General features: G+C 36.7%; 1 pseudogene; it reads left to right on the top strand.

Moving 5' to 3' along the window:
- The window catches only part of LOC131820963 (small nuclear ribonucleoprotein E-like), a 97,506-nt pseudogene extending 81,199 nt beyond the window's left edge, over nucleotides 1–16,307 (top strand).
- The last annotated feature ends 1,868 nt before the right edge of the window (nucleotides 16,308–18,175 follow it).

The raw sequence follows: 18,175 nt of genomic DNA, 5'->3' as shown, positions 1-18,175 counted from the left end.
CGTTTATTCTTCCAATCCAAGAGCATGGTATGGTCTTCCATATTTTTGTGTCTTCTTCAATTTCATTCATGAGTATTCTGTAGTTCCTCGAGTACAGATCTTTTACCTCTTTGGTTATGTTTATGCCCAGGTATCTTATGGTTCTTGGTGCTATAGTAAATGGAATCGATTCTCTAATTTCCCTTTCTGTATTTTCATCGTTAGTGTATAAGAAAGCCACTGATTTCTGTACATTGACTTTGTATCCTGCCACATTACTGAATTGCTGTATGAGTTCTAGTAGTTTGGGGGTGGAGTCTTTTGGGTTTTCCATATAAATTATCACGTCATCTGCGAAGAGAGAGAGTTTGACTTCTTCATTGTCAATTTGGATACCTTTTATTTCTCTTTGTTGTCTGATTGCTGTTGCTGGGACTTCTAATACTATGTTGAACAAGAGTGGTGAGAGTGGGAATCCTTGTCGTGTTCCTGATCTCAATGGTAAGGACGCAAGCTTTTTCCCATTGAGGATGATATTTGCTGTGGGTCTTTCATAGACAGATTTGAGGAAGTTCAGGAATGTTCCCTCTATCCCTACACTTTGAAGTGTTTTAATCAGGAACAGATGCTGGATTTTGTCAAATGCTTTTTCTGCATCAATTGAGAGGACCATATGGTTCTTCTCTCTTCTCTTATTAATTTGTTCTATCACATTGATTTGCGAATGTTGAGCCATCCTTGTAGCCCAGGGATGAATCCCACCTGATCATGGTGGATAATCTTTTTAATGTGCTGTTGGATCCTATTTGCTAGGATCTTGTTGAGAATCTTAGCATCCGTATTTATCAGTGATATTGGTCTGAAATTCTCCTTTTGGTAGGAAACAGTCAAGAAAACAAAGAGGGAACGCATGGAATGGGAGAAGATATTTGCAAATGACCGTACAGACAAAAGGTTAATATCCAGGATCTATAATGAACTCCTCAAACTCAACGCACACAAAACAGACAATCATATCAAAAAATTGGCAGAGGATATGGAAGACAGTTCTTCAATCAAGACATACAAATGGCTATCAGACACGTGAAAAAAATGTTCATCACCACTAGCCATCAGGGAGATTCCAATTAAAACTACATTGAGATATCACCTTACACCAGTTAGAATGGCCAAAATTAGCAAGACAGGAAACAACAGGTTTTGGAGAGGATGTGGAGAAAGGGGAAACCTCTTCCACTGTTGGTGGGAATGGAAGTTGGTGCAGCCTCTTTGGAGAACAGTGTGGAGATTCCTCAAGAAATTAAAAATAGAACTTCCCTATGACCCTGCCATTACACTAGTATGTATTTACCCCAAAGATACAGATGTCGTGAAAAGAAGGGCCATCTGTACCCCAATGTTTGTAGCAGCAATGGCCACGGTCGCCAAACTGTGGAAAGAACCAAGATGCCCTTCAACGGACAAATGGATAAGGAAGATGTGATCCATATACACTATGGAGTATTATGCCTCCATCAGAAAGGATGAATACCCAACTTTTGTATCAACATGGACGGGACTGGAAGAGATTCTGCTGAGTGAAATAAGTCAAGCAGAGAGAGTCAATTATCATATGGTTTCACTTATTTGTGGAGCATAACAAAAAGCATGGAGGACATGGGTAGTTGGAGAGAAGGGGGTTGGGGTAAATTGGAAGGGGAGGTGAATCAAGAGAGACTATGGACTCTGAAAAACAATCTGGGGGATTTGAAGTGGCAGGGGGGTGGGAGGTCAGGGTACCAGGTGGTGGGTATTATAGAGGGCACAGATTGCATGGAGCACTGAGTGTGGTGAAAAAATAATGATACTGTTATGCTGAAAATAAATAAATGAAAAAAAAAAAAAAGAAACCATCATTGAGGAAACGCAGACATTAAGATCATTACCCAAAGAGACCTATTTTAATACATGCAAAAAATGAAGGAAATAGCGTGAATTCAGCAAGGTAGCAGGATAGGAGTTTCCAGCACTTGTATACTTGCAGAAACATCAATTTAAACAGTTACCACAGACAAAAATAGTTTTCTAAGAACTAAGGATTCCAGGTGATGGATTACAGCAACTGGGAGGAGCACAGAAATAAGAAAATATTCTTCAAGGGGGATAGAAAATACTGTTTTGCATTACCCCCATAAGATCTCTCCCAAATCTGAGTTGCTCAGGGTGGAGAGAGACACTCTCCCTGCAGGTAAAAGAGTGAAGTCAGCACCCAACTTCACTCTGAACCCCAACACAAGACCCACATGAGCCCCTGTAGCCTCAATCTCTGTGCCAACTCTTACAACCTAGCCTGCATGCATGCCTCAGCACAAGCCCAGTTCCCTGGACCTAAGCTCCAGGCAGGGACTTGTGACCTAAGGCCCACTGTCTGCTACAGGACCAGGCCAGCCCTTGGGGACCCAGTTTCCAGGCCATCCCGTGGTCACTGGAATCACATCAGCCTCCATTACCAGAGTCCAGGATTGCCCCTGCTCCAAGCTACCTTCACGACCCCAGCTTCCAGCCAGCCTCAGCATCAGGTAGATACCAGAGGCCCTAGGCCCTAGGCTAGTACCTGTAGACCCAATCTCCCAGTTCACAAAAGCACCAGGCCATTCAATGTAGGTCCAGTGGCCAAGCCCACACCAGTAGCAGCCAGTGCCTGGTTAGCTCACACAGATTCATGATCCAGGCCCTTCTACATTAACCCAGATCCCAGGCCCATTTCCCTTGGCTCTAGCCTCAAGCTTGCCTGCAGATACAGGCTCTAGGCCAACCCCCAAAGACACAGGTACTATACCAACCCCTGTGGATCCAAGCAACTGTCCAGTCCATGTGGACCCAACTGCCAGACCTACCTACCTGCTGACTTAGGCATCAGGTGCCAGCAGCACCTGAAGGAACCACCAAAGAGTAACCCAGAATCTCTGGACAGGCTAACTGGTGAAGGGCTTTTTCTGCCAAAGCTAGTGTGTAAAGAATGAAAGAGGTGACAGTATCTCCAGATTTGTACACACCAACACAAGACCACAAGGATCATGAATAATCAAGGGAACAAGATGCCACCAAGGGAACTAATAAATCTCCAATAACTGATCTTGAAGAAATGGAGACCTATGAATTGTCTGACATAGTATTCAGAATAATACTTTTAAAGAAATTTGGTGATCTAAAAGAAAACACAGATGGACAACTAACTGAAAGTAGTTAAACAACACAAGAACAAAATTAAAATTTCAACAAACATATAGAAACAATTAAAAAAAATCTGACAGAAGTCTGAATGTTAATACTACAATCACAGAACTGAAGAATTCAATAGAGAACTTAAATAACAGACTTGACCAAGAAAAAGAAAGAATGAGTGAAATTAAAGTCAGGTAATCTTAATTTATCCATTTGTAGGAGCAAAATGAAAAAAAAAAAAAGAAAAGAAGAGTGAAAGAAGCCCAAGTTAATTAGTTGATGTTATTAAGAGAAGCAATTTGCATATTACTGTAATACCAAAAGGAGAAAAGAAGGAAAAAGGCGGGGGGTGGGGTGTCAGACAGTTTATTTAAAGAAATAATTGCTGAGGAGAGACCAAGATAGACTTCCATGGACACACCAAGACACCTATTTATTTTATTTTATTTTATTTTATTTTATTTTTCCAATGTTCCGAGATTCATTGTTTATTCACTACACCCAGTGTTCCATGCAATACGTGCCCTCCTTAATAACCACCACCAGCCTCACCCATCCCCCACCCTCTTCCTTTCCAAAATCCTCAATTTATTTCTTAGAGTCCATAGTCTCTCATGCTTTGTTTTCCCCTCTGATTTATCCCAATTCAATTTCCTTTTCCTTCTCCTGATGTCCTCCATATTATTCCTTATGCTCCTTATGCTTTAATTAAGTGTAATCACATGATAATTGACTTTCTCTGTTTGACTAATTGCATTCACCATAATCTCCTCCAGTCCCATCCATGTTGATACAAATGTTAGGCATTCATTCTTTCTTCCATTGTATATAGCAGCAAGGTCCACAATTGCCAAACTGGAAAGAGCCAAGGTGCCCTTCAACAAACAAATGGATAAAGAAAATGTGGTCCATATATACAAGACTATACTTATTTAGAGAACAATTCCTCCTGTCGAAATCACAATGAGTTATCTACTTCAGACACACAAAGTCTCCTATATTCAGAGAAAAGAATCCAACCGGTGTTGGCAAGGATATGGAACAGTTGGATACTTGTACTTAACTAGCAGAAATGTAAAATGGTGCTGCAGCTACTGTAGAAAACAGTTTGGCAGTTTCTGAAAATGTTAATCAAAGATTACCATATGACCCAGCAATTCCATGCCTAGGTTTATACATAAAATAATAAAAAAAACTGTTACCAAACAAATACTTACATGTGAATTTTTATAGCAACACTATTCATAATAGCCAAATAGTAGAAATAACCTGAAAGTCCATCAATGGATCAGTGGATAACCGGAATGGTTATCCACATGGTATACACATTCAATGGAATGTTACTCAGCCAAAAACATTTATTTGAAATACTAATACTTGTAACGACATGGATAAATGTCGAAAGCATTTTGTTACGTGAGGGAAGTGAGATACAAAAGTCCCCATATTGTATGATACCATTAGAGGAAATAGCTGAAATAGGTGACTCTATCAGGACAGAGAGCAATTTTTTGTTCTGTTTTGTTTCCAGGTGCTGGGGGTGGGTGAGAATGGAGACTGATTGCTTAATGGACAGGCTTGGTTTTGTTGTTGTTGTTGTTGTTGTTGTTGTTGTTTGTTTGTTTGTTTTTCCCTCAGAGGGAGGCCAACGTTTCAGAACTAGATAGAGTAGGTGGCTGCATGGCATTGAGAAAGTGGTAAAGTTGGTAGAAAAGTTATTACGACAATTTATAATGAAAATACTAAAAAAATGAAAATACTGAATCACTTGCATGTTATTGTTGTTGCTTCTATGTAAAATATTCGTGAGATGGACTAAGCCTAAGAAAGGGATTTGCAAAACAATAGAAAGTCACATTATAGATGGGATCATGGCAGTATTTTTTAATGTTCTTTTTAATGTGGTGGTATATTACATTTTTAATAATAAATAATAAAAATAATTAATGCAAGCTTCCTAAATTTGATGAGAACATTAATCTAGACAGCCAAGACACACAACAAACTTCAAGTGGGATATAGTCAAACAGACACACAACAAAGCACATCCTAATCAAACTGTTGCAAATTAATGACAAAGAGGTAAGCTTGAAAGCAGCAATATAGAATATACTCATCATGTACAATGGTTCACACAATAAGATCAGCTGTTTCTTCATCAGAAACCATGGATACAAGAAGGCAGTGGAATGAGGTACTCAAAGAACTGAAAGAACAAGACTGTTTAGCAAGAATTCTATATCTAGGAAAATCATTCTTTAAATAAATTATGGAAAAATTAGACAATCCCAGAAAAAAAGTGAGAAAAATACTGGTAGTAAACCTACTATATGAGAAATAGGAAAGGGAGTCAATCAGTCTGAAATGACAAGGCAGTAGATGGTAAAATGAATCCACATTAATAGATGAGCAACACCAATAGAGATAATTTTATAACAAAATACAAAATTACAAAATAAGCACACATTTTTTGTCTTTAACCTGTTTTTCACCATCTGGCTTAAAAGGCACTAACACAGGTTTGCCTTGGTGGCTCAGTTGATCAAGCATCTGACTCTTGGTTTCAGCTCAAGTCATGCACGATCTCATGGGTTGTGGGATCAAGCCCCACACTGGGCTCCACACATAGCAGGGAGTCTGTATGAAGGTTCTCTCCCTCTGCATTTCCCACAATTGCACTCTCTCTCTCTCTTTCTCACTCTCTCTCTCTCTCTCCCTGGCAAATCAATCTTTAAAAAATAAAAGACATTGACATAAAGCAATAAGGATAAATCTTTGTGAAAAAGCATAGGGAATAAAGATATAATTTGTGTGGCAATACCATATAAAAGGAGGAGAATATGGAGCTATATAAGAACAATGCTGATTTTAAACATTAAAATTGGATTTTTATTGATCTAAACTAAATCCTTATAAGTTTAGATGTTAATTGTAGCCCCCATAGAAATCACTAAGCAAATAACTAATATATATATATATATATATATATATATATTTATAATATTAGCTTAGTATAGTTAGTATAGTATAGTATAGCTTAGTTAGTATTAGCTTAGCTTAGTATAACTATTATAGTTATACTAAGTTATAACTATTATAGTTATAGTATAGTTATAGTATAGCTTAGTATTAGCTTAGCTTAGTATAACTATTATAACTTAGTATAAATATATATATATATATATATATATATATATATATATATATATATGTGGTAGTTTGGGAAAAAATGTGGGTGTGTGTGTAAACAAAGCAGAAATTGAGGAATAGAACAGCAGAGTTCAAAAGACATACAGAAAAAAAAAAAAAAAGAAAAAGAAAAATCCTAGATGAGAACAAAGGCAGTAAGGTCTCTGACATTAGCCAATGCAACATTTTTTCTGGATATGTGTCCTGAAACAAGGGAAACCACAACAGAAATAAACCATTGGGATTACATCAAAATAAAAACCTTCTACATAGTGAAGGAAGAATCAACAGAACTAAAAGGCAACCTAGAGAATGGGAGAAGATATTTGCAAACGCTGTATCTGATAAAGGTTAGTATCTAAAATACATAAAGAACTTCTATAATTCAACACCCTTGAAAAAAATAATCTGAAAAACAAATTTAAAAAATGGACAAAATAGAAGAACAAACATTTCTCCAAAGAAGACATCTAGGTGGCCAAAAGACACATGAAGGGATGTTAATCATCACTTACCATAAAGCAGGTACAAAAATCAGAGAAAGACAATTATCATATGGTTCCACTCATATGTGGAATTTAAGGAATAGCATGGAGGACATCAGGAGAAGGAAGGGAAAAACTGAAGGAGGGGAAATCAGCGAGACAAACCACGAGAGACTATGGACTCCAGGAAACAAACTGAGGGTTTCAGAGGAGAGGGGATTTGGGGTAAAGAGTAGCCAGATGATCGGTGTTAAGGAGGGAATGCATTGTAATGAACATTGGGTGTTATACACAATTAATGAATCACTGAATGTGATATCAAAAATTAATGATGTACTGTATGGTGGCTCACAACATAACTAAAAAAAAAGTTTGTACTTTGATTTCTGTAGTCAAAGCTACAATGAGATATCACCTCACACATGTAAGAATGGCTAAAATCAAAGCAGAGGGGGAAAAGTGTTGGCAAGGATGTGGAGGAAAAGAAACACTTTTATTTAGAAATAAAACTACCCTATAATCCAAGAATCACACTACTTTGTATTTACCCCAAAATTCAAAAACACCAATTCAATAGGATACATGCACCTCTATGTTTGTAGCAGCACAATTTACAATAACCACATTATGGAACCAGCGTAAGTGTCTATTGATAGATGAATGGATAAAGAAGATGTGCTTTATATACAAAATCAGATATTGTTCAGGCACAAAAAACAATAAAATCTTGCCACATATAATGACATGGATAGAGTTAGACAGTAAAATGCTAAGTGAAATAAGTCAATCAGAGAATGAGAAATACTATAGGATTTCATTTATGTGTGGAATTTAAGAAACAAATGATCTAGGACAGAGAGAGAAAGAGAGAAGCCAAGAAACAGACTCTTAGCTATTGAGAACAAACTGATGGTTACCAGAGGGGAGATAGGTCAGGGGAAGTGCGAAATAGGTGATGGGGATTAAAGAGTGCACTTGTGATGAGCACTGGGTGATGTATGGAATTGTTGAATCACTAAATTATACACCTAAAACTAATATATCACTGTAGTTTAACTAACTGGAATTAAAATTTAAAAAAAATATTACAACTTGGTGGTTCAGTTGGTTTAGCATCTGCCTTCAGCTCAGATCATAATCTCAGGGTCCTGGGATTGAACCCGACATCAGGCTCTCTGCTCAGCAGAGAGTCTCCTTCTCCTTCTTACTCTCCCTCTGTGCTCTCTCTCTCTCACTCTCAAATAAATAAAATCATGAGTGCTGAGTGTTATATGCAACTAATGAATTGTTGAACAGTATATCAAAAACTAATGGTTTAATACATTGCTTAATTTAATTTAAATTAAAAAATAAAACAAAACTTACAAATGAAGGACATTGACAATGAAACAAAATAGGCACTATTTAGGGGTAACAGTTCTATAAAATATTAAAACAAATTGTATAACTAAAAAAAAAATTCATTATGATACTGACTTGAGAATTGATAGATCAATTGAAAACAATGTGATGAGGATTACTTCATTAATCAGAAACAAAGAAACAACTTTTTAAAATATGATATGACTGAGAGTTTGTCAATTGTTTATTTTTTAAACATTTGATTTATTTATTCTAGAGAAAGAGAGAGAATGTAGGGGGAAGGGTAGTGGAGAAGTGAAATGGAGAGAGAAAATCTCCAACAGACTGTGCATTGGACACAGAGTCCGATGCTGGGCTTGATCTCACAGCCCTGGGATCATGAGCTGCACTGAAACCAAGAGTTGGTTTCTTAACTACTGGGCCATCCACGTATCCCTGTCAATTGTTTCAGAAAATAAGTCTGGAACAATTCCTATTGTGCCAATGATGAAATTCCAGAAAGCTTCAATAGTTAAGTAGATCAAGTTGTAAGAAGTTAAAATAATGTGGGTATGTCTCTAATTTCCTTATGAAGAAGACTTTCTAGGAATAAAAGAAATAGGAGATAAAAGCACAAGGGGAAATAGTAGTTTAAATAAAAAATAACATAAAACATGGTTTATGACTTCTTAATATAAATTTGAAAGTGTCAAAATGGCAAAGGAATAAGCTGACTACATATGGTCTTCAAGAAACACACTGAAAGACACAGGAAGTGTTAGAACAAAAAGTGAAGAGTCCATAGTCTATCATGGTTCACCTCCCCTTCCAATTTCCCCCAACTTCCTTCTCCTTTCTAACTCCCCATGTCCTCCATGCTATTTGTTATGCTCTACAAATAAGTGAAACCATATGATAATTGACTCTCTCTACTTGACTTATTTCACTCAGCATAATCTCTCCCAGCCCCATCCACGTTGCTACAAAAATTGGGTATTCGTCCTTTCTGATGGAGGCATAATACTCCATAGTGTATATGGACCACATCTTCCTTATCCATTCGTCCACTGAAGGGCATCTTGGCTCTTTCCACAGTTTGGCGACCGTGGACATTGCTGCTATAAACATTGGGGTACAGATGGCCCTTCATTTCACGACATCTGTATCTTTGGGGTAAATACCCAGGAGTGCAGTTGCAGGGTCATAGGGAAGTTCTATTTTTAATTTCTTGAGGACTTTCCACACTGTTCTCCAAAGTAGCTGCACCAACTTGCATTCCCACAAACAGTATAAGAGCATTCCCCTTTCTCAACATCCCCTCCAACACATGTTGTTTCCTGTCTTGCTAATTTTGGCCATTCTAACTTGTGTTAATTGGTATCTTAATGTGGTTTTAATTTGAATCTCCCTGAGGGTTAGAGATGATGAACATTTTTTCGAATCTCCCTGAGGGTTAGAGATGATGAACATTTTTTCATGTGTCTGATAACCATTTGTATGTCTTCATTGGAGAAATGTCTGTTCATATTTTCTGCCCATTTTTTGACATGATTATCTGTTTTGTGTGTGTTGAGTTTGAGGAGTTCTTTATAGATCCTGGATATAAGCCTTTTGTCTGTACTGTCATTTGCAAATATCTTCTTCCATTCCGTGGGTTGCCTCTTTATTTTCTTGACTGTTTTCTTTGCTGTGCAGAAGCATTTGATTTTGATGAAGTCCCAAAAATTTATTTTCGCTTTTGTTTCATTTGCCTTTGGAGACATATCTTGAAAGAAGTTGCTGTGGCTGATATCGAAGAGATTACTGCCTATGTTCTCCTCTATGATTCTGATGGATACCTGTCTCACGTTGAGGGTTTTGAAGGGGCGGGGGGGGTGGGAGTTCGAGGTACCCGGTGGTGGGTATTATAGAGGGCACAGATTGCATGGGGCACTGGGTGTGGTGCAAAAATAATGAATACTGTTATGCTGAAAATAAATAAAAAATAAATTTAAAAAAAAAGTGAAGAAATATATACCATACAAACAGTCAGGAGAATTGGACTGGAGTAGCTATACTAATATTGCACAAAAAAGACTTTAAAACAAAAATTGTGACTAGAAACAAAGAAGAGAATTTTATAATGATAAAAATTGTCAATCCATTGGTGAGATATAACCATTACAACCGTATATGCACCATAAAACATAACTCTAAATATGTGAAACAAAAACCAACAGAAGTCATGAGAATAATGGACAATTCAATAGTAGTAGTTGGAGACTTTATTACCTAACTTTAAATAATGGATAGAACAACTAGACAGAAGATCAGAATATACATGAACAACATTATGAGCAAATTGGACCCAACAGATATCAGGAGAACACTCAACTCAACAAATTGCTGCATACACATTAATTTCAAGTACACAGGAAACATTCTCTGGGATAGATCATGTACTGGGTCATAAAAGGGTCATTAATTTAAAATTTTCAAAGCAAAGTATATTCTCCAACCTAAGTGAATATAATTAGAAATACATAACACAAAGGAATTTGGGAAGTTCACAAATATGTGGAAACAAAAACACAGTTCTAAAGGGACAACAGGAAAAAAAGAAACCACAGGGGAAATCAGAATATACTTTGAGGTAAATAAAAACCTAATCACAAGCTACCAAAGCTTAAGTGATGCAGTGAAAAGAGTGCTTAGAAGAAATTTATAGTTGTAATCACCTATAGACCTTAAATCAATAACTTAAACTTTCACCTTAAGAAACTTGAAAAAAGAGGACTAACCTAAATGCAAGGGAAACAGGAAGAAAAAAATAAGAGAATTAGAGGGAAGACAGAGAAAGAACAATAGAAAAATTAACATAACTAATAATTGGTCCTTTGAAAAGATCAACAAAATTGACAAATCATGTACTACTCTGACCAAAAAGAAAAAAAATAGAGTAGACTTAAATACTTAAAATCAGTAATGAAAGGTGGGACATTACTGCCAACCTTACAAAAATGGAAAGTATTCTAAGGGAATACTATAAAAAGTTGTATGTCAACAATGAGATAAACTAAACAAAATGGACAAATTTGTAGAGAGCCCCAAAGCACCAAAACTGTCTAGGAAGACTAAACAGATAACCCACATGCAACAATGAAATAGTTTCTATTACAAATTTTAAAAAGTCTTTAAGTAGGGCATGCGTTTGTGATGAGTACAGGGTGTTATATGCAACTAATGAATTGTTGAACTCTATATCAAAAATTAATGAAAGGGGAGAGATAATGACTAAGACCAAGGAAAGAGAAATGATCATCTGAAATTATCAACAGTTACATGGCAATAAGTTAAGCAATCTAGAAGAAATGGATGCATTCTTGTAAACCTATAAACTTCCAAGACTAAATCAGGAAAAAACTGACAACCTAAATAGACCAATATCTAGTAACCAGATTGAAGAAGTTATCAAAAACCACCCAAAAAAACAAGAGCCCAGGACCTGATGGATTCTCTGGGGAATTCTACCAAACATTCAAAGAAAAAAATAATACTAATAATAATATTAAAAATAAAAACAAGTAATAACAGCTTCCCCTGAGGCTATTTCAAAAAATAGAAACAGAAGGAAAACTCCCAGGATTTTTCTATGAAGCCAGCATTACTCTAATCTCCAAACCAGGCAAAGACCCCATCAAAAAGGAGAATTTCAGACCAATATCCCTGATGAATATGGATCCCAAGATTCTCAACAAGATCCTAGCTAATAGGATCCAACAGTATATTAAAAAGATTATCCATCACGACCAGGTGGGATTTATCCCTGGGATGCAAGGTTGGTTCAACATTCTCAAATCAATCAATGTGATAGAGCAAGTAAATAAGAGAAGAGTGAAAAACCCTATGGTCCTCTCAATTGATGCAGAAAAAGCATTTGACAAGATGCAGCATCTATTCTTGATTTAAACTCTTCAAAGTATAGGGATAGAGGGAACATTCAACTTCATAAAATATACCTATCTAATAGAATGTATTCTATATAATATATCTATATAATATATATATATATACTTATTTATAATATATATTATATATCTATATAATAGAAGATATTCTATATGTCTATATAATATATATCTATAATAAAATATATCTACATCTATGTATCTATATAAATGAATCTATATATAAATAAAATGTATCTATGAAAAACTAACAGCAAATATCATTCTTTATAGGGAAAAGCTGACAGCCTTCCCTTTGAGATCAGGAACAGGACAAGGAGGCCCACTCTCACCACTCTTCTTCAACATAGTACTAGAATTCCTAGCAACAGCAAACAGACAACAAAAAGAAATAAAGTGTATTCAAATTGAGAAAGAACAAATTTAAGTCTCTCTCTTCACAGATGATATGAAACTTTATATGAAAATCCCAAAAGACTCCACCTCAGACAGCAATTCAGTAATGTGACAGGATACAAAATTAATATACAGAAATCAGTTGCTTTCTTATACAATAACAATGAAAATATAGAAAAGGAAATTAGAGAATCAATTTCATTTTCTATACCACCAAAAACCATAAGATACGTGGGAATAAACCTAACCAAAGAGGTAAAGGATCTGTACTCGAGGAACTACAGAACACTCATGAGAGGAACTGAAGACACAAAAAGATGGTAATCATGGATAAAAATAATAAACATTGTTAAGATGTCTATACTGCCCAGAGCAATCTATACTTGCAATGCTATTCAGATCAAAATTCTTCTGAAATTTTTCAAAGTGCTGGAACAAACAATCCTAAAATTTGTATGGAATCAGGAGAGACCCTGAATTCCTAAGGAAATGTTGAAAAAGAAAAAGAAAACTGGGAACATCATGTTGCCTGATTTTAAGCTTTACTACAAAGCTGTGATTACCAAGACAGCATGGTACTGGCACAAAAACAGACACATAGACCAGTGGAACAGAGCAGAGAGTCCAGATATGGACCCACAACTCTATGGTCCAATAATCTTCAACAAGGCAGGAAAAAATATCCACTGGAAAAAGGACTGTTTCTTCAATAAATGGTGGTGAATAATTTGGACAGCTATGTATAGAAGAATGAAACTCGAACATTCTCTTACACCATACACAAAGATAAACTCGAAACGGATAAAAGACCACAATGTGAGACAGGAATCCATCAGAATCCTAGAAGGAGAACATAGGCAGTAACCTCTCTGACATTGGCACAGCAACTTCTCTCAAGACCTATCTCCCAAAGCAAAGGAAACAAAAGCAAAAATGAACTTTTGGAACTTTATCAAGATCAAAAGCTTCTGCACAGCAAAGGAAATACTCAAGAAAACAAAGAGGCCACCCATGGAATGGGAGAAGATATTCACAAACGACAGTACAGACAAAGGGCTGATATCCAGGATCTATAAAGAATACTTCAAACTAAACACACACAAAACAGATAATCAAGTCAAAAAATGGGCAGAAGACATGAGCAGACACTTCTCCAATGAAGACATATAAATGGCTATCAGACACATGAAGAAATGTCCATCATCACTAGCCATCAGGGAGATTCAAATCCAAACCACACTGAGATAGCACCTTACACCAGTTAAAATGGCCAAAATTAACAAGACAGTAAACAACGTGTATTGGAAAGGATGTGGAGAAAAGGGAAACCTCTTACACTGTTAGTGGGAATGTAAGTTGGTGCAGCTACTTTGGAGAACAGTGTGGAGATTCCTTAAGAAATTAAAAATAGAGCTTCTATATGACCCTGAAATTGCACTACTGGGTATTTACCCCAAAGATACAGATGTAATGAAAATAAGGGCCATTTGTAACCCAATGTACACAGCAGCAATGGCCAAGGTCGTCAAACTGTGGAAAGAACCAAGATGCCCTTCAACGGATGAATGGATAAGGAAGATGTGGTCCATATACACTAGGGAGTATTATGCCTATATCAGAAAGGTTGAATACCCAACTTTTGTATCCACATGGATGGGACTGAACAAGATCATGCTGAGTGAAATAAGTCAAGCAGAGAGAATCAACTACCATATTGTTTCACTTATTTGTGGAGCATAGGAAATAACACAAAGGACATGGGGAGATGGAGAGGAGAAGGGAGTTGGGAAAAATTGGAGGGGGAGACGAAACATGAGAGACTGTGGATTATGAAAAACAATCTGAGGGTTTGAAGGGGCGGAAGGTGGGAGGTTGGGTGAGCCTGGTGGTGGGTATTATGTAGGGAATGTATTGCATGGAGTACTGGGTGTGTTGCATGAACAATGAATTCTGGTACACTGAAAAGAAATTTTTAAAAATTTAATATTTTTTACGAGAAGAATCAATGAAACAAGATGGGATTGGGAGGGAGACAAACCATAAGTGACTCTTAATCTCACAAAACAAATAGAGGGTTGCTGGGGGGAGGGGGTTTGGGAGAAGGGGGTGGGATTATGGACATTGGGGAGGGTATGTGCTTTGGTGAGTGCTGTGAAATGTGTAAACCTGGTGATTCACAGACCTGTACCCCTGGGGATAAAAATATATGTTTATAAAAAATAAAAAATTAAAAATTAAAAAAAAATTAATTTTTTTAAAAAAAGACAGGGATTTTAATAGAGATTGAACTGAATCTGTGTATCATTTTGAGCAGTATAGACATTTAAAAAATATTCTTCTAGCCAATGAACAGAAGACGTCATTCCATTTGTTTGTGTCCTTAATTTCTTTCAGCAATGTTTTGTAATTTGCAGTGTACACATCTTTCATCTCCTTGACTAAATTTATTCCTGAGTGTTATATTCTTTTCTGTGCCATTTTAAATGGAAATGTTTTCCTAATGTCATTTTCAGCTGGCACCTTGCTATGGTTTAGAAACAGAAATTATTTTTTTTATTTTTTATAAACATATATTTTTATCCCCAGGGGTACAGGTCTGTGAATCGCCAGGTGTACACACTTCACAGCACTCACCAAAGCACATACCCTCCCCAATGTCCATAATCCCACCCCCCTACTCCCAACCCCCCTCTCCCCAGCAACCCTCAATTTGTTTTGTGAGATTAAGAGTCACTTATGGTTTGTCTCCCTCCCAATCCCATCTTGTTTCATTGATTCTTCTCCTACCCAATTAAGCCCCCATGTCGCATCACCACTTCCTCATATCAGGGAGATCATATGATAGTTGTCTTTCTCTGCTTGACTTATTTCGCTAAGCATGATACGCTCTAGTTCCATCCATGTTGTGGCAAATGGCAATATTTCATTTCTTTTGATGGCTGCATAGTATTCCATTGTGTCTATATACCACATCTTCTTGATCCATTCATCTGTTGATGGACATCTAGGTTCTTTCCATAGTTTGGCTATTGTGGACATTGCTGCTATAAACATTCGGGTGCATGTGTCCCTTTGGATCACCACATTTGTATCACTCGGCATCAGGGAAATACAAATCAAAACCACAATGAGATATCACCTCACACCAGTCAGAATGGCTAAAATCAACAAGTCAGGAAATGACAGATGCTGGCAAGGATGCGGAGGAAGGGGAACCCTCCTACACTGTTGGTGGGAATGCAAGTTGATGCAACCACTCTGGAAAATAGCATGGAGATTCCTCAAAATGTTGAAAATAGAACTGCCCTATGACCCAGCAATTGCACTACTGGGTATTTACCCTAAAGATACAGAAATGATTTTTAATATGTTGCATTTGTATCCTGCAACTTTATGGGATTCACAGAAAGCCAAAGATAACAGGATTTCACTTACATGAGGCACCTAAAAGAGTCAAAATCATGGGCGGTCTTTGTCAGCTTCCACCATTGTGCACTGTGGCCAGGGCCAAAGAATGCAGAAGCTGATGGTTCAGCCCATCAAACTCATCTTCAGATACTTGCAAAGTAGTTCTCAGATTCAGGTGAGGCCTTGTGACCAAGTGACCATGGGGATAGAGGGCTATATCATTGGTTTTGATGAGTACATGAACCTCACATCAGGTGATGCTGAAGAGAGTCATTCTGAAACAAATTAAAGAAAACAACTGGATTGAATTGTGCTAAAAGGAGATAATATTACCCTCTTCTAAAGTGTCTCCAACTAGAAATGATCAACAAAGTGAGAAATTCTTGAGATGGTCATTTTGTTTGTTTTCTTAGATGTCCTTTGTTGGAAATGTAGGTCTAAAACTTTTGTTTGTATTGTTTTTACTACCTCTGTGTTATTACCAGAGGACAATAAATGATGTGGGATTGTTTTTTTTTTTTTTAAGATTTATTTATTTATCTATTTGACAGAGATCGCAAGTAGGCAGAGAGGCAGGCAGAGAGAGAGGAAGGGAAGCAGGCTCCCTGTGGGATTGTTTTTATTTAAAAAAAATTGTCAAGCTCATAGAATCAAAGAATAAGATGATGGCTGCCAGGGACTGGGAATGGGGGAAATGGGGAGTTGCCAATCAGCGGGCATAAACTTTTGTTGTACAACATGAATAATTCAAAAGATCTGCTGCACATCACTGTGCCTATCATTAGCAATACCATATTGTATGCTCAAAGAGATTATTTTGAGAAGATGGATCTCATGTTAAGTGTTCTTACCATAATAAAACAAAACAAAATAAAGACAACTGTGCCATTCCAAATAAAAATAAAAAATTTTTTAAAAAGTAATCACGTCAAAAAAAAAAAATGTGCAGAAGACACGACCAGACACTTATCCAAAGAAGACATACAAATGGCTAACAAACACATGAAAACAAGTTCATAATCACTAGCCATCAGGGAGATTCAAATCAAAACCACATTGAGGTAGCACCTTAATCCAGTTAGAATGCCCAGAATTAACAAGACAGGAAACAACAGGTGTTGGAAAGGATGTGGAGAAAGGGGAACCCTCTTACACTGTTGGTGGAAAGGCAAGTTAGTGCATCCACTTTGGAAAACAGTGTGGATATTCCTTAAGAAATTAAAAATAGAGCTACCTTATGACCCTGCAATTGCCCTATTGGCTTTTTACTCCAAAGATACAGATGTAGTGAAAAGAAAGGCCATATGTACTCCAGTGTTCATAGCAGCAATGGCCACAGTGGCCAGCCTGTAGAAAGAGCCAAGATGCCCTTCAAAAGACAAATGAATGAAGAAGATATGGTCCATATATAGAATGGAATATTACACCTCTATCAGAATGGATGAATACCCAACTTTTGTATCAACATGGATGGGACTGGAAGAGATTATGCTAAGTGAAATAAGTTAAGCAGAGAGAGTCAATTATCATATGGTTTCACTTACTTGTGCATCATAAGGAATAACACGGAGAACATTGAGAGAAGGAGAGGAGAAGGGAGTTGGGGGAAATCGGAAGGGGAGACAAGCTATGAGAGACTGTGAATTCTGAGAAATAAACAGGATTTTGGAAGGGAGGGAGATGAGGGGTTGTATGAGCCTGTTGGTCGATATTAAGGAGGGCATGTATTGCATGGAACTCTGGGTGTGATGCATAAACAATGAATCTTAGAACACTGAAAAAATAAAATAAATTTTAAGTTAAAATAATAATTATTTTGTTTTAACAATATATTTAAAGATCAAAACCATTAATTGTGTAATATATTTTGGCTAACTGTACATAGTAAAAAAGGGAAATTTTTAAAAGTCTAGAATCAGATAGCTTCACTTATCATTTATTCCAAACATTTGAAGAATAAACACCAGCCCTTCCCAAACTATCTCATTATATAAGACTGGTATTACCATGATATCAAAACATCATGACAGAAATCATTTTGAAAACACTAACAGTCTTAATATACCAAGTGTAAGTTTTATATACCATGATCAAGTGGGATTTATTCCAGGAACCCAAGGTTCCTTCAACATACCAAAATCTATCAGGTTATTACACCATATTAATAAACAGCAAAACCACAGGATCCTCTCAATAGACTCAGGGAAAGCATTTCACAACACCCAA

The sequence above is a fragment of the Mustela lutreola genome, chromosome X, assembly GCF_030435805.1.
Source record: "Mustela lutreola isolate mMusLut2 chromosome X, mMusLut2.pri, whole genome shotgun sequence".
Taxonomy (NCBI): Eukaryota; Metazoa; Chordata; class Mammalia; order Carnivora; family Mustelidae; genus Mustela; species Mustela lutreola.
The sequence above is the reverse complement of the archived record's forward strand: the minus strand, read 5'-3'. Positions and strand labels throughout refer to the sequence as shown.